The 24,419-nt window shown below is 34.7% G+C and overlaps 1 pseudogene; it reads left to right on the top strand.

Moving 5' to 3' along the window:
• Positions 1-4,183: 4,183 nt before the first annotated feature.
• The window catches only part of LOC149535235 (mitogen-activated protein kinase kinase kinase YODA-like), a 130,626-nt pseudogene continuing 110,390 nt past the window's right edge, over positions 4,184-24,419 (top strand).

Raw genomic sequence — 24,419 nt, 5'->3', positions numbered from 1 at the left:
CTCCTTTACTCTAGTTTATAGAGATTTCCTTGTACTGGGTACCTGATTAGGCCTTGTTGCCGGGACCCACTTGTTTTTTATTTTCATAGCTTTTCTTTGCTAGGTAAGCTTACTCCTTGCTTTCAGCTTAAGGGGGGGTATTAGAGTATTTTTTCATTTATACTTATTAATTAAATCATATTGATTTAATTATATAAGTTTCTATTACTCTAGTTACTTAAGCTTCATTTAGGTGCATTATTAATTAATAATGTGCAACCTAGTTTTTTAGTTTAGGGTTTCTATCTCACCTTTATAAGGTTGAGCATTGTACTTTTTTCATTATCTCTTATGCATTTTTCATTTGAGAGCAACTTTTCTTCTATCTCCATTGTTTAGCAAAACCCTTGCCTCTTCTTGTCTTTTTCTTCTATGACAGGTTTTTGCATGCAGGGATTCGAAGGCTTTGTGGATTTGATTGGCTTATTTGCTCAAATCCTACATTAACTTCATGGATGAAAGGTTGAATGCACTAGAAAAATTAGATGAAAACATAAAGGTAGCATTGGAGCACAATATTGAGAGACAAAAGAGGGTAAAACACCTTCATGACAAGAAATCATCAGATAATACTTTTGATATTGGTGATTGGGTGGTAAAGTGGAATGTGAAGGATCAAGACAAAGGAAAAATGTGGGAAATTTGATGCTCTTTGGTTCGGACCTTTTGTGATATCTGAATAGATAGGAGAGCACTCATTCTTTTTGCAAGATGTAGATGGGAATGTACATGAATTTCTCATTCATGCTCAATACTGTAAGCACTTTTTCTTTTAATCTTGTTTTATTATTTTATATTTGTTGTTAGTGTAGGGTTGTTTTTTACCTTTGTTGTTTTTTTTTTATTATAGAGATAACTGGATTCTCACCATATTTAAGAAAATATGCATCCCTAGAAAGAGTCACTGATGGAGCCTTAAAATTTTTTCAAAAAAGATCATTTTTATGTTTATTTATTAAAGCTTTTGATTTTGAAATCTTGCAAAGTAGAAATGAATAAGCTTCTAATTCATAATTTTGCATCGATGGGGTACCCGTAGGGTACCAAACAGATGGTAAACAAGGTTTTGATTTCATGATTTTGGGAATGGTGTTCTAAAGCACTTCCCATTAAGATTAACCTTAGGCATAAAAAATAATTACATGAAAATATAACCAATATCATAAAATAATAAATCTCATAGAAGAGAACACAAGACACAAAGATTTAATGTGGTTCACCCAATCCTTGGGCTATGTCCACAAACAACAAGTCCAATATTATTAGTATCCAATGATTACAATCCACAATCTCTTACAACTCAATACCATTGAAAAAAGTTACAATATCACCATACACTATGAGATCCCTAACCCTAATCCATTATACAAGCTTTTGCCACTTACAAAATTAGGGCTAGAGGGTAAAATCACAAACCTGTGTCACCCTTAGGAAAAGGCTAACTAAAGTATAACTATTCACCTTCAATGATATAAAACTAGTATTATTATTTAGAACTTGAAAAAGAAGTAAACTAATGAAATGTGTAGAAATTGATCAATTTTAGGATTATAATTTTTAAAAATTATTTGGAATAAGAATTGAGATATTATCATTATTTTTATGGACAATTTTTTAATTGCTTAAAAACACTGAAAATTAGGGGTCTAGTTCCCACCACAATACTATTTGGAAAGAAACTTATTTCCATTTGATCTCAAACTATGTTATGAATAACATATATATCTAGAACATTCAAAAATAAAAATTGGCTTTAGACTATATTTTCTATTTTATAATTATTCAAATTTCAACTCACTTGAAATCGATAGTTTTCATCTGCCACCACATTTTTCAAAACAAATATATTTTGAACAGAATAAAAATTATACATTCTAGAAGAGGACTCTCTCCTCTAGAACATCATATAAGTTTCAATTTTTTAAAAAATGATTTAATATTTTTTTCTTTCTAAAAATCAAAATCTTTAATATTTAATGATTTGGGCCACTAGGGATTTTTTCAGAACAGGTAAACTACTAAGGAGAATAAAGAAGACCTTTATTGCCTTAGTTCCAAAAAATTCAAATCCTCTAAACTTGCTTGACTTTAGACCTATAAGTTTATGTAACACTATTTATAAGATCTTTGCCAAGGTTTTAGTGAATAGATTAAAGCCTTTCTTGGAAAGAATCATTGGAAGTCCTCAGAAGGGATTTGTGCCAGGAAGACATATACTAGATGCGGCTATAACCACCCATGAGGTTATCCATTTAATGGAAAAGAATAGGCAACCTAGGATGGCATTCAAGTTGGACATTTCCAAAGTGTGTCATAAGGTCAATTGGGACTTCCTTCATGATGTGCTAGAAACAATACGATTTAGTAATAGGATCATTAACTTGATCATGACGATGGTGGGCTCAGTACAATATTCTATCCTACTAAATGGTTCCCCCTAGGGTAACTTGAATGCAAAGAAAGGCTTAAGATAGAGTGACCCACTTTCTCCTTATCTTTTTATTATGATAGCTGAAGTTTTAGGAATGTCTTTCTTTAAATTAGTTAATACAAGTTGTATTAAAGGTGTTAAACTAGCTACTAATGCTGAAACTGAGGTTATACAACAGTTTGTGGATGATACCTTCCTATTTGGGGAATCTTCACTTATGGAGGCAGAAGCTTGGAAGATGATTTTACACAACTATGAAGAAAGCTCAAGGCAGCGAGTGAATTACCATAAGAGTAAGATTTATTTCTTTAACACTAAAGCCTCACTTCAAAGAAGGATTAGGAAAATCTTGAATTGCCAATTTGCTTGCCTCCCGAACACTTATCTAGGTCTTCCCCTTACTACTAAGGAAGTAACTAATGAATTCTGGAACACAATTGTGGAGAGAATTTAGAGGAAGCTTGCAGGTTGGAAAGGGAAGATATTAAGTAATGTTGGAAAATTATAATTGCTCACTACTGCTCTTCAGGGAATCCCTATCTACTTCTTATCCATTTTCAAAATCAACCAAAACATGGCAAAGAAAATTGAGAGAATTCAAAGGAATTTCTTGTGGTCAAGGATAGAGGATAAAAATAAATTGAGTCTAGTCAATTGGGAGGAGGTGTGCAAACTAAAATTTAAGGGGGGGTTAGGGGTTAGAAGGTTGAAGGATCTTAATAAAGCTCTCCTCACAAAAATTGGTTGGAGATTGGCGGAAGGAAACATGGGATGGGGAAATATCATGAAGGCTAAATATTTGTCTAATACCTCCTTTAGGTGGAACCTATATAATAATGACCTCCCTGGAGGTTCAAAGATTTGGTAGAATATTGTTAGGAATAGAGGTTTGCTAAGAGAAGGATTGAGGTGGATTGTGGGGAATGGCTTCAATATCATATTTTGGGAAGACAGGTGGATGGATGGGAAACCGTTGGCCTTGAGTAAATATAGTGGTTTAATGGAACTTCTCAAAGAGGATATAGGGGGGAAATTTGGGGACTATATTGATCAAGGGAGGAGGTGGAAGAAGCTTCATAAGGAGGGCTACTCACATAAGGATGTTGTTCTTTTAAAGGAACTGGAAGAATTGATAAAAGAATAGAGACTCCCCTTACTACCTCAAGAGGATATTATGGCTTGGGACTTAACCCCAAATGGGAACTTCATTGTAAAATCTGTATATACTTTCATGTTTAGTAAGGATCCTAGCCCAATTTTGTGGCATAAGGTATGGATTACTAACCTTATTCCTAAAGTTAATTTCTTTTGGTGGACGACACAGCATGGAAAATTTTTAACACTTGACAATTTGAAAAAAAGGGGTTCTATATAACAAACCATTGTTGTCTGTGTAAGGAAAAGGAAGAAAGTAGTTCCCACCTTTTCATAGAATGTTAGTTTGCTTTAGGGATCTAGACTAAGGTTTGGGAAAGTTTTGGTGTGGCTTGGGTTATGAAGGATAACTTGGGCCAGTTTGTGGAGTGCTGGGGTTGCCCCTTTTACCACCCGAGATTAGTTTTTTTATGGAATATTATTCCACCATATGTTTGCTAGCACATATGGAAAGAAAGAAATAATAGGATATTTAGGGAGGAAATTAAGACAGTGGAAGTAGTTTTTGGAATAATGAATAAATTGTTAAAGAAAAACTGAAGTGTGGCTAAATGTAAAATGCCAAAGGAGGAGCCAGGTAGACTTGAAGGCCTGGTGGCTGAAAATTGGGGTTTTCAAGAGGATTTCTTCCTTTTTGATAACTTAGCTAGGAGGAGGAGACAACAGACAAAATGGAGACCTCCCACCATAACATAGTATAAACTGAACTTTGATGGTGTTGCAAAAGGAGGATTTGGAGCTGCTGGAGGTGTGCTACAGGACAGGAATGTTGATGTGCTATTGGTTTATGCAGGTAAGGTGGGGAATGGTAGCAATAATGTGGCCGAGGCTATGGCGTTATTATGGGGTCTTCAACTCTCTAGGGAAAGACAAATTATGGAGTTAACAATAGAAGGGGACTCCAAATTAGTGATTGATTTGGTTAAGGGGGAGGCTAGATCGGGATTGAAAATTAGAAATATCATCTTGGATATTAAGCAAATCTTGAATGAAATGAAAATGGCCCAGCTGCAACACATCTATAGGGAGGGCAATCAGGTGGCAGACGCGGCGGCTGCCATGGTGTTTAATGTAATGGTAATCACATGTTGGGAGAATTTAGCTGATCTCAACAAAGACTTAAGGGTGTTGATATCCAAGGAAAAAGGTGGGAAAAATTCAAGATGATATTACAAACTTTAAAAGTAAGGCCAAATTTGGCAAGACGACGACTTTAGTCGCTAAATTAAACTATTGTGTTTTGGAAATAAAGGACAGACGTGGCCATACAAACGATAAGTGGAGTGATTACAAATTAAGAAAAATGTCTTTTCATAATTATGGAAACCCGTTGCAAGTTTCAAATTGCTCTCTAAAGGGAAGTACGAAAGATATTATTAATTAGGGTGTCATAAATCGTCGGGGTGAGAAAATTATGATTTTTCACATCCATGAATCCCATAATAACTCGATATGGGATTTTGGAGCTCATAAAACATGGGTCAACACTTTTTATTTTCATCCTTTCAAAAGAGTTAAGGAGAGTAGTCACAGAAAGATCGAAGCCGAAAAAGTTCAAATGCATATTTTTGAAGAAGGGGAGTCAGAAATTGGAGAAATTGAAATAGGGAGGGACCTGAATCAGTTGGAGCCAACAAAAATTGAGAACTTTAAGGATAGAATGGCTACCTAGTTTTTATTGAAGGAAGGGGTTTTTTTGCCCTACATGATGTCAATGGCTGGATATGATGAGAATTGTGTGCACTAGTTTGTGAATAGATGGAATGATAGGAAGGTTACCATCAATGGTATCACCTTCCAAGTCATAGAGGAAGTAATCGCCATGGCAATCGATCTCTCCATGAAGGGAAAAAAATGGAGGAAAGTTACCAAAATTACTAATGAGGCTAGCATGAATAGCTTTTTCGTGGAGGATGAGGAGCCGATTCGTTACAGAGGTGGGTTTAAAAGAGATAAGTTACCCACTCCCTAGGATGATGTGTGCCTAGTCCTTATGAGGTATCTGACACTGGAGGGTAGGTTTGGTGTATGCTATTACTACCATTTTCCTCTATTGAATCATTTCAGAAATAGGGACTTCATTTCTATTCCTTTTTTTCTTCTGCACTCTCTTGAAGACATGGTTGCTGATGTTAGGGAAAAAAAGAGTAAAGGTTTAAATTTTACCATAATTCATCAAGGCTTAATTTTTTGCCTTTATCAGTTTCACCTCACCTTGTGTCCCCCTAGAGAGGTGGTTGTGGAAAACCCATGCCATGGTTAGAACTCCCCCCAAGCTCAAGTATGGGGACGAAAATGCACACCCCCAGGCCTTTCCCTAGTAAGGAAACTAAGAAAAAGAAAAAATATGACATAGCCTTAGAACAAAAGGGAAACAAGAAGATTAAAATTGAAAAATTAGTGGAGGTTGTTGGAGAGTATTCAGGGGAGGATAGTGGGGGTAAACCTAGAAGGAGGTTTGGTAGGCTTGCCCAATCCCAGGCTAGGTGCAAACAGAAGTCCATTAGATACCCAATGGAGGAGCTTGAAGAAGATAGCTCTAGCAAAAACAGTGATAGAAGGGAGGAGGAAGATATTTCCAACTCCAAGAAGGATGATGGTAATGAGGAGGGGGAGAAAAGTTTTAACTCTGGGAACAATTCGGTGGATGATACTCAAACCCAGGTGTCTGATGGAAAAGCGAGGAAAATTGAGACCACCCATGTGTCTGCCAGCTTCTCCTTCAAACCTATTACCTTTTGTGAAGACAACAACAAGAAGGATAATTCCCCCATAACCATTTCATCCCCTTTTAAGGAGAATTCAAAGGTTTCCTCTAACCCACAAGTTTTGTAGGATTAATCACAGGTGCAAAAAATGAAGGAGGTTGTTGCAAAGGGAGACACGGGGCCTAAAGATAGGACCGAGGTGATGGATGAGTGATACATGCATATGGAAAGAAGGGTCAAAGATTTGGAGGAGGGGTTCTTCACCTTCTGCAAATTTGACCTTAAAGATACCCATGCTATGACAACAACCCTTCAATTGCTGGCATAGGAAAAGGAGGACACAGGCTTGGACATGGAGGACCATAAGTTGCTTTTCAAGTTTCTTGCTAATGATTGGGCCCAGATCCTACTACATGCAAAGGGGAAGGGAAAAAAGGAAAACTAAGTTTTTTAATGTTCTTATCAGTTACTGGGATCTTTGGATCCAAAGACTTTTAATACTTTATTGACAGTATTGGTTTTGCTGGTTATCAGCTGTAATTAAGACTTGGGTTGGCTTGGGTACCTTTTTGGATAGTATGGAAATCTATTAGTTAGTTTGTCTCCTTTTTGGTTTTAGCTTAGTCGTTGGTCTTTGTTTGTGGCTGCAGACTTTATGATCTTTGCTTAGTTATTTTTTTGACTGCTGGTGTTTCTGGCTGGTAATGTGCTAGTTACCAGCTTTTTGATTGTTTATGGGCCGACCCCCTTACTTTTGGTCACTTTTAATTTTAAAAACATATTTTTGAGTGTTAAAATACGTGCTTGTAGAATTTTTCAATTATAATATACTATATCTAATTAAAACACTATAAACTCTATATAAAAATATTCTTGACTTTGAGATCTATAAAATGGTATTTATGAGTTATTATAAAAATATCATAAAAAATAGTCAGATTTATTGAAACGTCAATTTTTTGAAATAATTATATTTCTGTAGAAATTGGATACAAACTAGTATAAAATACACAATAAACATTTCCAATTGGAAAAGTGTGAGATCATATATAACTTAGCTAGAATTAATTTATCAAGATCATATGCTTGAACAAAATTGATTTTTAGATAGAAATACTCAAATTCAGTTGGTTTGATAAGTTAGCTTGAAAGGTGACACAACTTTTTACTTTTACCCTAGAATAAGTTGTCCAATAGAAAAATAGCAGCTGACACCTTTTACAATATAAGGTCATTTTTGGCTTCGAGGATGCTGCTCCCAAAAACCCCCATGGGAGCGTTGCCCCTTGACCCCACCCTATATTTCCATAGGGAATGCACCTAGGGTGCCCCAGGACCCCACAGGGGTGCTGCCACTTGACCCCATCTTGGGGATGTTGCCACCAAATCCCCATAGAAATAATCTGGGGAGAAATTATGTCAAATAAACCTTTAAGTCTGATTAGGCTCCACATCACAACACTTCCAATTTCATGATTTTGGGAATGATGTCATAAGCTATTTTTAATTTTGTGATTTTAGGAATAGGATTTTGAGATTTCATATTCAAGATGATTCTGTCTGCTCGATGATGCTAGATCGCAGGACTAGATTTCTTGGAATTTTGATTTCATGATTTTGCATGCTATGTCTATTCATTGGGCCAAATTAGAAAATATTTTCCTTCTGAAGATATGTTTTCAAATTCGAATAAAGGGACATGGGTATTTAAGTCCAAGTACATTTACATTCTCTCTTAATTTAGCACAAAATTAGATGCAACAATTTCTTTGCATTTGTGTGTGTGATCTGCTCATTGGATTTTAATGCAATTACTAACTGTTATTGAGTAAGGAAATTATAAGGAAACATTCTCAGAAATGTCCTTATAATGCAAATTTTTTGTTCTATTTTTATGTAGGTTTTAAAGACTCTTCACCATGAGACTGCCCATTCAAACATACAAGGATCAGGATGACCCAAAACCAATCATGCAACTAAATTTATCATGCCATCAGAGGAGGACCAACTTCATGTCATTAACAACATATACATAACATCCTAGGATTTGCAAAAAAAAATATGCTAGCTACATTATTAATGTGTAGGAGCTAGAGCTTGAAGAAGATAAAGCTGAGGTTAGAGCCATCTTAGCTAATTTTGAAGATCTTCGTGGGAACCAACATTTTGAAGAAATTCTTGATATGATTCGATAATTATGATATTTTGTTTATATGCTTCTTACAAAAGCTTATCATTGTAAAAAAATTGTGAATGATTGCAATTAGTTATTAGTTAGTTTTTCTATAAAGGTATGAAGCTCTTTTGCACCCTTTCATTTTCTATAAGAAAGGGTACCAAGACTTGATAGAAAAAGGATGTAGATATTAAAAAAGAGATGAATATATGAATATGCAATATAGGGATAGACATTGCAACCAATCAATGCCCAATTGTACTTATTTTTCATGATTAATAAAAATATTATATTTCTCTTCTAAAGTTTGGGAATAAATCATAACTATTGGAATTTACAAATCATCTTCCTAGATTTACATTGTTGTTGATGGATCAAAATTGAAGAAATAAAATATTTGATAAATAGAATCTATGCATTGGTTTTGTGTAATTGGTCTTCAATAATATTGGAATTAAATTTGATTTAACAAGGGTTTTATAATCTCAAGTTTTATGTCGAACAACTGATAGAAGTATGCCTGTCTCCAAGTGATTGGATGATTGCAACAAACATTGTTATTGAGTCTATTCTCCATTAGGAAAGGACTGGTCTTTTATTCTTTCTAAAAAAAGTTCAATTTAGTGGAAGGTGAAATTCTTTGTCTCATTCTCATGCTTGCATATATTACTTCATATTTCAAATTTCAAGAATATTATCACTTGATTTCTCCTTGAAAAAGTACTTACCTACTCAAGAGTATCAATTTTAAGTCTACATTAGCAAATTTTCTCCTCTATATGAGTTGAGATTAGAAGGTACAACCACCTAGTTTTTGCAAAGCCTGAAGAGTGAGGGTTGAGTAAGTGTGTTTTTAACCTTCTTTGTTGACTAAACTTGTGTTGATTTCCTAGCATCAAGTAGGAAAATCTTGTAGGTTTTCAACCAACAATTTTGAGAACCAAAAAGTTTTAAAACACTGATTAGGTGAGTGTCATTGCATGTCCTTTCTTGTTGGTATCTACCCTTGTAGTCATGGCCCCTGACACTTTGTGACCTTTTATAGTGGCTACACATGACCCCAATAATTTAATAGCACATATGTGGATCTTAAACCACATTTTTTTTTGATTAATGTATTATTATCATTCCTCTAGTTTCTATCCTAGTAGTTATTCTAAGTATCGGTTTCCCATGACATAGGAACTCCTAGTGACCACTTTTGGTCGCATCACTTATGATGAGTTACTTACCTAGAGCACCTAGGTTCCCTACACTTAAATAAAATTATGAACACATATGTAACTCATCAACATAGTTACAAAATCCATAAGAACATCACATCATGTTCTCACATCACATACTCAAGGATAAATAAGGGAGATTTTGAATGGAGGATTCAATCAGAAAGTTGGATATGGGAAATGGTTGTGGAGTTTTGATTTTCAATTATGATGGGAAGCACATAGAGGATGATTTGGTGGTTCATGTCAAAGATGTTGTAGATTTTATAGTTCCTGGGGCCCCACAAGGATAATTTATGGGGAAGGGCCTTCACATGTGGCAAATATTTTGTAAGGTTTAGATGTTCTATGTGATTTTGGTGAGGCAAGGGAGGGTGATTTGGAAAATTGTCCCCTATGGTCTTCTTTATTTGGGAAAAATCCTACAAGTAAGTCTTTGCTTCCACTAGTTACTTCAAATACTTGTTGTGAAAAAGGAAAATTTCAAGTTTTTATCCCAGATCCCATTATGGATCATTTGGTATCTTTGATGGAATTTACCTTGGTAAATTTTTGGGGATGGGCCCTGATATTGAAAATCTAAGCCCTTTGGTCAAAAGAAAATGGGGCCCTTCATCATTAAGTTGACATTACAAATATGGCCAAAGGGTTTTTCTCAATTATTTTTACATCCAAAGAAGATTTGAATATGGTATTATGTGGTGGTTTGTGGTCAATTAGAAAAAGTTCTCTAACGGTGAAGAAATGAGAACTAATATGGATTTGTTATATGCTTTCTTCTTAATGACCCCTGTGTAGGTCAAACTTCCTAGTCTTCTCCTCAAGTTCTGGCATGAAAATGTATTTAAGGGTTTGGTCAAGTCTTTTGGAGAACTATTGACAATTGATAATAAGATGGCTGCCAGGTCAAGGTTGGTTTATGCAAGGATATGTGTTAAGGTGAACCAACTAAAGGATCTACCCTAGAAGATTTATATTATTTCTAAACTATGAAAATGGTCTTAAGAGGTGGAGTTTGAAGACCTCCTTAATGCCTACTTTTACTACAAAAAGGTTGGGCACCAAAATAAGAAATGTTTGAAAAAACCAAAGGTTGTTAAGAAAGGAATCTCCAAAAAAGAAGAAAGCCCAAGTGGAAAGAATGGTTTGGAAACCAAAGATTGTGCATGATAAAGGTCATAATACTGGATCTACGAAGGAGGTCTAAAAGGATGCTACTAAGGATTTTGTTGAAGGTCAAACTAATCTTGAAGAGGACCTGGTAAACCAAAAAAGATATTAATATTAAAGATGAGAATGAGGTCATCCCTCCTCCTCCCTAGGAAAGAAAAACTGGTAACAATGACAAGATGGATGAGAATATCTTGAATAATTTGCAATCTCATAACAATCAAAATAAAGAGATGTGCTTAGCTAGGAGGAAGGACTTGAGTAAGGAGACATTCAAGACAATGTTAATGAAAATCAAATATTGGTGAATAGAGTGGAAGACTCTCTAGATGGAGGAAATCCTTTATATTCAAAACCATTCTTTGAGGAATAAATAAATGAAACTTTGGGTTTTGAGTCCCCCTTGGTTGAATGCATAAAGTCAACCAATCCATAAGATTATGATAGAATAGAGGATTCTTAGGATAGTTTAAAGAGAACTCAACTATAATGGAAGAAAAAAGTAGAAAAGTGGAAATAAGATGAAGAAAAAGAAGGAAGGATCTTCCTCATCATATGTGGTATGGATGTTAACCAAAAAATAATAATTTGATTTAGTATCCCCTATTGTCAAATTGAATGGTGGTTCTCTTGGTAAATTTGGAAGAAATATCCTAAAAATAAGAGAGAACAATAAAGTTCACAAAATATAGTTGATGGAAAGTGGACTACTATTCTAGAATTTACTCCAAGATAGAAATGAAAATCACATCTTGGACTATAAGGGGACTGAATAGCCACCGTAAAGTTGATGTAGTTAGAAATATGGCTCATGACCAAAAGCTAGATATTATTGTGCTTTAGGAGACTAAGATGGAGAAGGAAAAGGCATAAAAGAATAGGCCTTTTAAAAACTATGGTGTAACGGCTAGTAGTTTTGACAGGGCTTTTGGGGTTGTTGGTGTTTTTACACTATTAAGCAAAAAAATACTTAATACCACGATAGTAAAGATCAAAAAAACCTAAGGATTAGATAATTCCCATAAACAGTTATCTATGCTTTAGATCTGGACCCAACTTCAACAAAATCAAAAAGATTTTCTACTCTTTTGGCTTTGCAAAACTAAGGCAGGTGTACTTGAGGGATGAAAGATTTACAGTTTGATATTGCTTAGATATTTCACTCATTCCATGATATTTTTACAATAATACACATCCCTAATAACAAATTGGTTAGAATTTTTCTTTAGATCTATAGGTAATTCTGGGCAATAGAAGCTAACTAAGACTTAAGAAATTAAATGTAAACAAGTGTTGACCAGGTTTGACATTCTTCAAACATTAAAGTAAAAATGATTTTGAGTTTAAGCTTGATGCTTATTTATGGTTTCTTTATATGTAGACTGAACTAATTAACTAATGCCTCATCCATTGGGATTCAGAGTCTATCCAATTTCTAGACCTAATTGGCTACATTACAATCAATGTTGTCATCAATTCTCACTAAAAGCTAATTCTTACAAATATCCTCTCTACTACCATGGAGATCCCATCATATTCACTGAAGCATTTACCTAATTCACTGAATTAAAAGCAATAGTGAAAATGATATACAATTTAGGCTAATCGCATTCAGTTGAAAAAACTTTGCTTATGCAAAACCAGATAATAGAAATGGAGACAAGATTTAGGAAGAAAAGGTATGGGGACAATTCATCTTTGTATTAATTTCTTTGAAAGTTGTATAACAACTGTAATAGAACTCAAAATGACTCAAGACAAGGCATCAAGATCCTATAACATCAATGTATTCTCACATACTTGTAGAGAAAATACATCATAAAGTTTGCATCAAGACTAGACCAAACAAGACTTAGTGAAACTAAAATTATACAATGACTCAGACCCCTTCTCTAGCCCTAGAATTTCACTTATATAGTGTGAAATGCAACAAGCTTTAGGCTTAGAGAGTATTGATAACTATCCTTCAAACAAAAAGATATTTACATTGTTATTGTCACAAAAAGAAAAAAATTTGTGCAATAGAAAAACTTTACATTTAAATATTCTTTTGGTGGGACCAACTCTCATTACACTTTAAAATGCTACAAATTTCATGATTGGCTTTGTTGCTATTGTAACTCCTTGAAAGATGTAGCCAATAAGTTTGTTTGTAATATTTTTGGCTTTGATTTTTGTAGACTTACTTCAACTCAAGGCTCTCCATTTACATCATCATGTACTATTAAAACAACATCTATATCTGATTCCTTCGTTGCTATATCATCAATTGGAACTATTGTACTTATCATTGAGGTTGGTTGTTCTATTTTGTCTTCTTTTGCTGATGTATCAATTGTTTGATTCTCTTCCTGGTCCACATCATCTTTCTTTATTTCCAATTTCTTTGAATATACAAAATCCTCCATCCATTTGTTGAAAATTGTGTCATCGAGCCAATCAAAACTCAAGAGTTTACACTGTTTCTTAATCACAAAGTCTCTTATTTTATTTATCTCAACAAACTCTTCTCTGATGGAATTATAAAATAGATGCACTTAAAAAAAATTCTTCATTTTTCATTGCCCATAGCAAATTTCCTTTCTCATTTATGACTTCATTCATTCTTTGGCACAATAAATCATCTAATTCTTTCCTCCACTCTTCCTTTCCTTTTATCTTATCAATTTTTTTAAGTGCCTGAGAAAAGAGATCAAATTTCTCACCTAAATATCTTGAAAGGAAAATCATTATTCCTTTTTGAACTACAACCATCTTCTCATCAAACTCAGACAAATTATTAGTTATATCAAAAGTTTTTTCTATCTATTCACAAGATAGACTAATAACTGAGATACACAAAAGGGTGATATCTTTATCTCTTCCACCCTATTTTTTCATAATAGGCTTTAAAGTATCTTTTCCACTTCTTATTTCATTCCACATGTCCAAAATTTTCACCAATTTCTCATAAAATGTTGGCCAATCAATCTTATCTACTAGATATAAGATTGTTTTTTTGAGTTTATCTTCATACTAATTATTTAGCTCAACATGTAAGGCCCATAGCTTATTCTTTTCTTCCTTAAACTCCTCAATAGTATAGAATTCTAACCTTTGTGGAGCATTAGGTAGCTCTATAATTGGAGATGACTTAAATGTCTCAATTGGGAGGCGAGGATAGACAATTCTAGGCCTGTTAGATTCTCCCACTTTTCTTTTTCCTAGTTGCTTGTCCATCTAGGATACTTGAGTCTCTAGTTGATGTATCCTATTCCCTCTCTCTTCACACGCCTTCAATATTTCTTCAAACTTGGCATTGAGTTCTAAGAATTTATTTTTATCTTTTCTAGCAACCACTACCCCAAAGTCCATCATTTCTCTAGTCATTCTATTCACCTCCTCACTATCCACTTCATCTAACCTGTACACCATGATATTGTTTGTATGCTCAGTACTTGATATTTCTTGTATTCTGGTTTTATCTCTTTTTTCAATAGATCAAATCACCAATGCTTGGTGATCATTGCTATACTTTATTCCTCTATGTGCTTGCAAAATTTCCTCCTTAATTTTATATTGGACATCCTTTTCTTTCCTAACAGAGTAAAAAATCATAGCATTAGTTATGTCCCACTCAGGTAATATTAAAATTCCTGATTCTTTCAATAACTATCTTCCCCCTTTAGGGGTCAACTGTGCAAATTCCTCCATGAAGTTGGCCTTAACCTCTTCCTCAATCTCATAGTCCAACTTATTTGGTTGCTCTACTTTTGTTGATTTGCACTTGGCCTCAAAATTATCAATATTTCTTCACCACAAAAATTGTGCAAAGGCTCTAGACTTTACAATTTTTTTATCCTTGATAAATTTTTAGAGGCCTGTGTAATCAGAGGGTCTATCTTCCCACCTCTATAGTCTATGATAGTAAGGTCAAAAGATGGCACATGAGGCTCTTTAGGTATTCCTCCTTCAATATCAATAATTGTAATAATAATGTCTCCTTCCCCTTCAATTTGTCTCAATTGTTCTCTTAGAGATGCCTCATCATCTATTCTAAGTGGAGTCTAGGATGGTGAATACTCTCCTATATGAGAAAGTGATCCTTGTTCCAACCTCTATTTCTTGGGTGCATTTGTATCAGGTGGGCTCTTTGATCTCGGCCTCTTGTATGGGGGAACATATTGCATGTTTTGAGCCACTACATACCCTACCTTTTTCTACAATGTGTATTGGCTTGGGATCACAATCATCCTACTGTTTAATCTCCTTTCCACCTCAATAGCCTTGTTTGGATGTGCCTTTGATATGATGTCTTTCTTCTCATTTAATGTTTGCATTATCCCAGCAAAGTTATTTATCAAGATATCTACTTTTCCCCTCAAATATTTCTTATCTTTTAAAGGATCATATTTGGGCTCAAAAGCATTTATAAAGTCCAAGACTTTTCTATAAACTATCCATTTTTCTTTTCTAACCTCTTGCTCCTATAGTGAGAACTTATTTCTGATTACATCCTCAAGGAAATATACAATTTGTGTTTGGGCCTTAGCCTTACTTCTTTCACTGAGTAGGTCATAGAATCCCTCTAGATCAATAAAATGGGCATGGGATTGGGCCATTTGATATTTATCTAAAAATTTCCCCTAGTTTCTCCATCCCTTCTTAACAAACATAAAATCATGAACAACAATAACTATTGGAAAGAATGTACCTTTGAATTTTCCTAGCAAATCCCTCTCATCAACTGATCCTATTTGCCATAATAATTTTGCAATTCCTACCTTCAAAGGCACTTGGTAAGGTAGCACATGGGGTTTTCCCAAGAAGCCATAAACTCTAAAAATAGTATAAACAACATATGGGATGATATCTCCCCAATTAGGACTTACCAAAAACCTTTTGGCATGATATATTATGTCCAATTAATTCTAATAGGGGTTGTGGTATTCTAGGGTTATCCCCTCTCAATAACAATTTGAGCCTTGAAGTGAAGTATCTATTGAATATGACAAAACTAGCATCAATGACCTCCCATGTCATGTCTACACTCTAGAATTAAACCAGGGGCCTTTCTCCATCTCTTTACAATTCCAATTTCATCTCTTTGGAGAAAAAAGTAACTCCTTTGTATAAATAGATATACATTAACATTGAGTACCAAAAAAAAGGCTTATTAACCTTAGCCTGTGCTATTCCAATTAGTCGATTATGAATTTCTTCAGCTAAGAAATTAGCAAAATCCATAATTGAACTCATTCCATACTCCAAAGTTTGGGCTATAGTAAGAACAATAGAGCCTTGAAAGTGATCTTGCTCATCCATTCCAAAGATTTTACAAAGAGAGAAATATAAGGTGTGTGCCCTAGGATTAAAATACTTTTTCAATAAGGGTTTTGGGGTATTTAGTGTGACTAAAGGCAATGATCTAGTCTTAACAAAATGCTGTTGTAATGGCCCTCCCCTTAGATATGTTTGTTGTGTATCATATTTGGCCTGAAGGTCTTTCATATCAATTTTCTCATGAACAACATGGTTAGGGTTTAGCTTGAATACTTCTCTGATCAGTTCAGGTGAAACCCTAAAAAGGTTATCCCCTACATGGTTCTTGACAACCCTAGTAATTAGATCATATTTCTTGGCCATGTTTGCTAGTAGGTCACCATCAAAGAAAACTCCAGGGACAATTGGTTTGCCTATGTCAAATTTCTAGACATTACCCATTGGGGTATCTAATTTCCTCTCTGCAAACCATTTCTTGAAAAGTTCCAGGCCTCCCATAGATACTTTTGCATCCCTAAAGTAATTTGCCTTATCATATAAATCCTCATTGATCAACAACCTAGGGTTTTTTGGAATGAATTCTCTACCCTTAGTTAAATCATTTACTGATGGAGGTATTTGTTCTAGAAAATTATCATGAACAACTCTTTTCAAGTAATCTACCTTGCTAGAAAAGTCTTTACGAGGAGGCATTTTTTCAACTTACCCTAATATGGTCACAAGTTTTCAATTCTCAATTTTTTTAGACAACTTACCTACCTTTAACTTGCTTATTCTCCTTTGTGAATCACTCTATAAATCACTAAAAACCCTAAAAAATTTCTTTCCCTAGCTCCAAAAACACTTGCACTATGATAATTTTGCAATCTTTTGGCTAAAACATGGTGAATTAGGCAATATACTGCAACATTAAGGTCACATAAAGTGGCATTGAATTGAATTAATGCTTTAGACATTCAATTTCAAGTGGCACTTTGAAGTTTAAATTTTCTCCGTTTATCATAAAGCATCAAACAACTTGATTTGAAAATAAGAATGCTATGTTAAAACTTTTGAAGACTTACCACACGTCAAGCAGATGCTTCCCTACATTGACTAAAGTTCAGTCATTTTCATGAAGTGGAGAAGCACTAATTTTTGATCTTCCAAAGATTGATGATCATGAAAGATCATTACAACTTTACAAAAATGACTTTAGAATTACACCCCCACTAGTACACTCATCTTCTAGCCTGGTGAATATGTGTACTATCTTACAATCACCATGCTCCGTATCATCATGCTTTTCCACCTTGGCATGACTCAAAAAATTCCTTAATGACAGGTCCCACTTTTCCACATGGTGAGTAGGTGCTTTACCACTTTGACTAAAGTTCCTTCACTTTCATATTGTAGGTAAGCGCTACTAGTTAGTCTTCTCAAGATCAATGGTATTATAAATCTTGCCCCTTTTGATCCACTCAGCAAAACCTAACCAATAAATGCACTACTTTTCTCTAATGTGTTTGATATTTGCCAACTGTACATGTTGTATTAATACTTTTCATGGCTACGGGTTCATGGCATCATTATATGCTATCTGTCTTGCAGGCACTTGCTCACATTACATAAACTTTGAGCAAATTCATATTATGAGTATGCATTACTTGTTGATCTTCTCAAGATCAATAGTATCATAAGTCTTATGTCCTTTGAACTATATAGAATTCCTTTGTGACATCATTGAAGACACATGTCATTAGTGTGCTTTACTACTTTGGTTAAAATTTTCACATCTTCATGAAGTAGTGATATGCCCGTTGTTGATCTTCCAAAGATCAATGTTCAATGGTATGCTAGCAAAAATGACCCCATTGTCCAGCTTGACCAATGAGACTGCTAGAAATACCAACATGTACTGACAATTCTGCAAAAGTTCTAAAAAGTACTGATAAGTTCTAGTCTTTGTAGTGTAGTTAAAACCCAACATCACCAAGTGCTACATGGCACAAGGGTGCTTGCTCACATTTTCTAGAAGTCATGCAAATTTTGAATGCGAGCATGCACTTACCATTGATTTTGGGAAGATCAATGGTTGGCGGAAATAAACTATTGTAACTTAGATGTTTCACCAAATTCTTAAGAAAATAACCATGGTTAGGGCATTGCTTATAGTAAAGGGTTTTATTTCATGAAAAGTAATGAAATAATTATGGGAAAAATAAAACTTAGGATAAGAGCCTCCTGTACAATCTAATTTAAAATATTACTTTCCATTACTTTGATGGTTAGGGCAACACAAAACAATGGTTTATGGAATACCAAAGACTCCATCTAAGGTTTTAACAAATTTCACAAAATTTTAAAAACCCTAAACTAAGGTTTTTCACTATAAGGTATAAGAAAACATAAAGGGTGAAAAACTAGGCCAACAGGGGTTACGATGGTGCTTTGTTGAACGATCAAATCATGAATTATAGTAAGCATTTTTTTGGCTCTCAAAGGTAGCTCTTGTTGAATTGTGTAGATAAATACTAGAAGTAAACACCTTATGTTCAAATGTGAAGAAGATAGTCAGGATTCCTTTTCCAATACTGGTAGGACCTTACTCTTCCACCTCAAGATCTAATGCCTAGAGTCTAGTTAAAGCCTTTGAGAGAAGAATTAAATTGATTGATTGTGAGGTGATAAGACCCCAATATGACCTTGATAACTTTGTAAAAGATCATTTGAAGCTAGGGTATGCTCATAGGCATGTTCCAAATGTTGAAGACTATTGGGCTAGGTGTTATGATGAATAACAAACTAGAGAGAGGTATTGGTCCATGATGACACTAGATGAAATTAAGTTATATAATGACACTATTGATGTTAGTGATCTTGTAGATGATGTCTCTTACATGCATCCCTCAACTTATGAGCAAATCAAGAACACTCTTATAGTGTCAACTTCACTTGATGACCCTACTATCCATACAATGGAAGTCCTAATGTGTGGTATCATCAAGAGGATGGACAAATGGGTCAAGTGGACTCAAGTGAGGAAGAATAGAACTAGAATTGCAAGTTTTTTTGGTGGAGTAGCTTCTAAAACATCCCAATCATCTACTACTACATCCACTGCTAGTACTATATCAATAATAGCTGGACCAACATAATCTATTGGTGGAGGAGGAGAACAACCTCCTGACAAGAATGTTCAAATCACTCCAACCTATGGAGGAGGATCTCTGCCAGATATTGGAAGGGTTGGAGAAGAATAGAGAGATAAAGACAAAGAAAAGGAGAAAGAGAAACCAATATCCAAGGCCTCATATCCTATACCAGTCATCAACCTCAATAGTGACAATAACCCCCTAGATGGCCAAGAGCAGGAGGGATCTCAGCAAGGTGATACTCTAGCCCTCTCTATTACTAAAGCAACTTCCTTTCCTTTTGCCATCCAAAGCAAGGAAATACCACCAGTTGTGAGGAAGTTTTTTGATCCTATAGCTCTCCAGTCAACATGTAATGTCCTTTCAATTAAATCTTGGTTGGAAAAAACTATTGATCAAAAGGAAAGAAGATGTGAGGAAAGTGCTCCATCTAAGGATGTTATTGTACAAGAAACTTCAACTTAGCCATTATCAAAGAAGACGAAAAAGTAGAAGACCATAACAACATTGGCTATAGATTCTTCTATTGGTCACATACTAGTGGAAATTGCAAAACCTCAGAAGGAGGGAAAATTTCATGAGCTGAATCCAAATGATTTTTAGATTAGAATGATTGAAAAAGGTATTATAGTGCATGATTCTATGGTCAACATGTAGAAATCAACAAATGTGAAGATTCAGGACAAACTAGAGGAGTTACGATTAGAAAAGAGGTACTCAAAGCCTCAAATAAGGAGTTGATGGATTACATCAGAGCTACACTTGAAAGTACCTCTACAAGAACATTCAACCCAAGTGTAGAGGAGAACAAGAATTTGCATCTTAAGTTATTGCAGGAGAGGCAATGGTCAAATTAGTTGTGCCTAGATTGTTAAATAAAGGCCCAAGGCCCCCTTCTCATTGAGAACCTTGGAAATCTATTGTTAGACACTGATAGATTGAGAGAAGTAGTATCAAGTCACTAGCCTTCAATACACAAAGCATCAAAGAGCCTAATGGAACAATTGGCCTCATTGCAAGAGGTGATTGCATTGAAGATGAATATTGCTATGACCCATGAGATACTCAAGTTAGGCTAGGAACAATTGTTTCATTGGAAGAAATCATTGGAATTTAAAATTGAGAGCTCAGTGAAGTCTGAGCATGAGCTGAAAGATGTCTATGATTTAGTGAAGAAAGTTATGGATGAGATATTTGAACATTTAAATATTTTACACACTAAATCATATGTCACCAATAATGGCCAGTTGGTAGACATTGAATGAATGAAAAATAAGTTCCTGGCATTCGTTGAAGACGTTACTGACTCATCAAACTTCCAAATGGCCAAGGTTCTAGAGCTTTCAATAGTGGATTGTTTTCTAAGGCATACAATGGAGAAGGTCCAATAAAGGATCTCATTGTGGAAGAATTGATAGAAATGTATGATTATTGGATGATTAGAGTTATAAATATTCTTATCCCTAGTGTCCATAAGTTGAAGAATGTAATTGTGACAATGAAGGCCTATAGAGCCAAAGTCATAACTCCAAATAAGAATTTATGCTCTGATAACATATTACACTCTCCCTGCAAAGATATGACAAGTGTCATGATGCAGAATTAAGGGTGGTGGATTACCAATTATAAAATCATTAATTTGTGAAGGTTAACTACTATTTCCCAAGGCCTCAAGTACAAGCTTCATGAACCTATGAACCATGGATACACAATGAACAATTGGTGGTGTAATATGATAGACACCACTCATGTGATTGTAAGTATGTATATATCATCCACTAAACTTGCATGGCTATATGGACATAGAAAATAAGAAAATCTTATAATGTGAGGATATGTTCTAGAGTACTTCATTACTTCACATATTCATCCAACATAATTTTAAGGTTGCATGCTAAAAGATGACATCTCTTTTAGGAATTCTATTTAAAAGTTCTCATGATGTGCCTATGCTTATAATTTTTGCATAGATGTTTACTAGGAGGGCTGATGGAATTACAATATCTGACAAAATTCCTATATTTTGTATGCTTCAATAGATGTCCATACTGTGTTCTAAAGCATATACATGACATTTCCTATTATCAATTGTATGCACTAATTTATTCATAGAATTCGTTAGGTTTGAAATTATTTTCCAAGGAAAAAACTCAATTATTTTGGCCTCCTCCTTTAAACTTAGGTAGGGAATTCAATAATCTAAATTTCATTTCTAATTTAATTTGTAATGCTGAGAGATCATTGGATGCACAAAAAATCAACTCTTTTAAGGTGTCAACTATCTTTTTTGTGCTTATTGGTGTAAAAGTTTCCATGTACTTTAGTACAACTCAAATCCATGGGCCTAAAATTACATGGAGTCTACTAAATTAAAACACCCATCCCAAAATCACCAAAATGAAAAATAATCATCATAGTATTGCCTCAAATTTTAAGAAGAAATCATCAAAGTATAAAAAATGGGATTGAAGATGTGATTGGTCATATTGAAAAACATCGAGCCATACTAAATCAAAACACTCAACCCAAAATTAACCAAAATAAAAAATAATCATCAAAGTATTGCCTTAGATTTTAAAAAGAAATCATCCAAGTACAATCTAAACCATGCAATAGAGAATACAAATTTCCTACCATGACCATAAATCCAAGTTGTTCAACAGGTATAACTAGCTAGTTCTCCAAGCAAGGGATACGAGTATTGCCAATAACTTACTTGTGCCATCCACAAAGGTTGTGTTATTTTTGGTCAAAATCATACACACAACAAAACTTTCAAGAAAATATTTTTTTTTTTCTTTCTAAAATGTAAGCTTTTCATGGATTGAAACTATATCATGTTCAACATTAATTTTTAAAATTTTTTTCTAGTACTAGTACATACAAAACAACAATAATCTTCTTACATTTAGTGTAGAGGAAGGTAGATTGATAGTTGGGAGTACCATATACAACACAACCTTGATAGTTAAAGGTTTAGAATGGATAGTAAAAGAAACACTAGTTTAAATGATGTCTTTGCACTTTATAAGTGAAGAATTTTTTTCCTATTACTCCTGAAAGCCAGCAGTATCTACTCATGGTAAAGTGGTCATATTTTTCAATCAGACATCCACCTCTTCTTAAATAAGATAGTTAAAGGAAGGTGAAAAGATACTAAGGAAAGAAAAAAACATAAGGAGAGAATCCTACATTGTCTATAGTCAATATTTTTCTCTAGTAAATGACATTACCTACTAGTATTGTGTTTAATTATCATTGTCAATAAAAATTTAATATTTTTGTTAAACCTGGTTTATCTTTTCCCCGTAGTTAAAACTAGCAATGCTTCATGAACCCCCAATTTGTATTTCAAAGAGCTTAAGTTTGAAACTATAAGAATTTGGCTTAGGCCAGAATTCACCCAAGACCAAGGAACTCAAACACAAGCACAATAGTAAACCAAAGAGAGAGTATGATTAGAATGATGATATTCATTCAATATGCCATATGAAAGTACACTAGGAGTGCCTGTATATAAAGGCTTTTGGAGAGCTTCTAGAATGCATAGAAGTCAACATCATGATAAGTCATACAACCAGGCACATGTCCACCATATATGGATTATCCTCCATTAAGCATGGAGGTAAGTGTGATGATGTGAGGATAAGCCTACAATGGTGTATCATGCAAATCAGTGGTGTAGACAACATGTGCTAAATTGGGAGTGCAAATAACTGTGTTTTCTACATGACAACTCAGTGAATGATGCAAACTCTAGTGTTGTAGACACCATGTGCTGAATTAGAGTTGCGTACTCCTGTGTTGTCAACATTACAACTCATGAGAGTACACAAACTCCTAAGTGTCTCACCTAAATAAATAATAAAATAATGCATTAATCTAAGTAAACTTAAGTAAGTGTAAATAGTAAATACTTATTTACACCAACACCCCCCCTTAAGTGCAACTTAGAGAAATTCCCTTAAGCTTACAAAATCCAGGATGCAAGGCATGATGGGTCTTGGCTACTAGGCCATGTTAGGTACCCATGTACATAATGAAATGCAATCTCTCATAAAGTAGAGAAAGAGGGAAAACCTCATGGGAAAAACCCTCCCCCAAAAAGAGAGATAAAAGGGATGCATGGATGGATGGAGTAATCAAGACCCCCCCATTATGGCATACATCTAGTATATACATAAGAGAATGATGAGAAGAGGAAGAAATACAAGATAGGCTCCTCCCCCCTAAAGAAGAATGTCTATCATTGATTGCTTCAATGAAGAAGCTAATCAAAGATTGTAGAATGGTATTCCTCCCCTTAGGAAGAAACAAGGCTAGGGGTAGAAATGAGATGCATTTACTGTGCATGGAAAGAATACCATGGATAAGTGATGTCTCTGAAACCTACTCAACTGGCTAAAGAACTATCTATTTTTGTAACTAATGAAGAACCCTTCTACAATTGCTGATCATAAGTATCCACAATCACTTCAACTTGTAATGATCAATCATGTAGAGAATGAACAAGAGGGTTGGATGGAGCTCTTATGACAACTAAAGAAGGTGTTTCTACAACAAGAAGAAGAGGCAAATCATCAATACTATCCCCCAAATCTGTCACTGAAGCTGGACCTAGAAGACTGGATGTACCTTGCTATTGTGGACCTTTCACTATGGCTATGTGTGCATGTGATTGAAGTGATGTAGTGACCTCTTGCTACAACTGTTGATAGAACCCCGTGTGTCTAAATCTATTGAAACACTATCACTGGTGTCACTATCAGTTTCCACTCTATATGATGTGTGAAGAGGATTAGAGGACAAGCTGGGTGAACTTTATTCAAAGTGTACATCCTTCTCCACAAAGATCTAATGTGTCTCTAGATCTAGAAGTCTGTATGCCTTCATATTGTCTTCATAACCAATGAAAGTACAAGGCCAAGGTGACTATGCCTTGCATCCTCTAGAAGATATCTTTGCCCATCCAGGACAACCAAAGACTTTGAAGTATGTCACAATAGGTTTTCTACCACACCATGCCTCAAAAGGAGTCTTGCCATCTAAGGCTGGATGAGGAGACTTTTTAAGAATGTGAGTGGCAATACTAATTGCTTTGACTTCTAATGATGGATCTAG

Source organism: Cupressus sempervirens, chromosome 10 (genome assembly GCF_028749045.1).
Source record: "Cupressus sempervirens isolate cs-2001-9-10 chromosome 10, ASM2874904v1, whole genome shotgun sequence".
NCBI classification, from domain to species: Eukaryota; Viridiplantae; Streptophyta; class Pinopsida; order Cupressales; family Cupressaceae; genus Cupressus; species Cupressus sempervirens.
The sequence above is the reverse complement of the archived record's forward strand: the minus strand, read 5'-3'. Positions and strand labels throughout refer to the sequence as shown.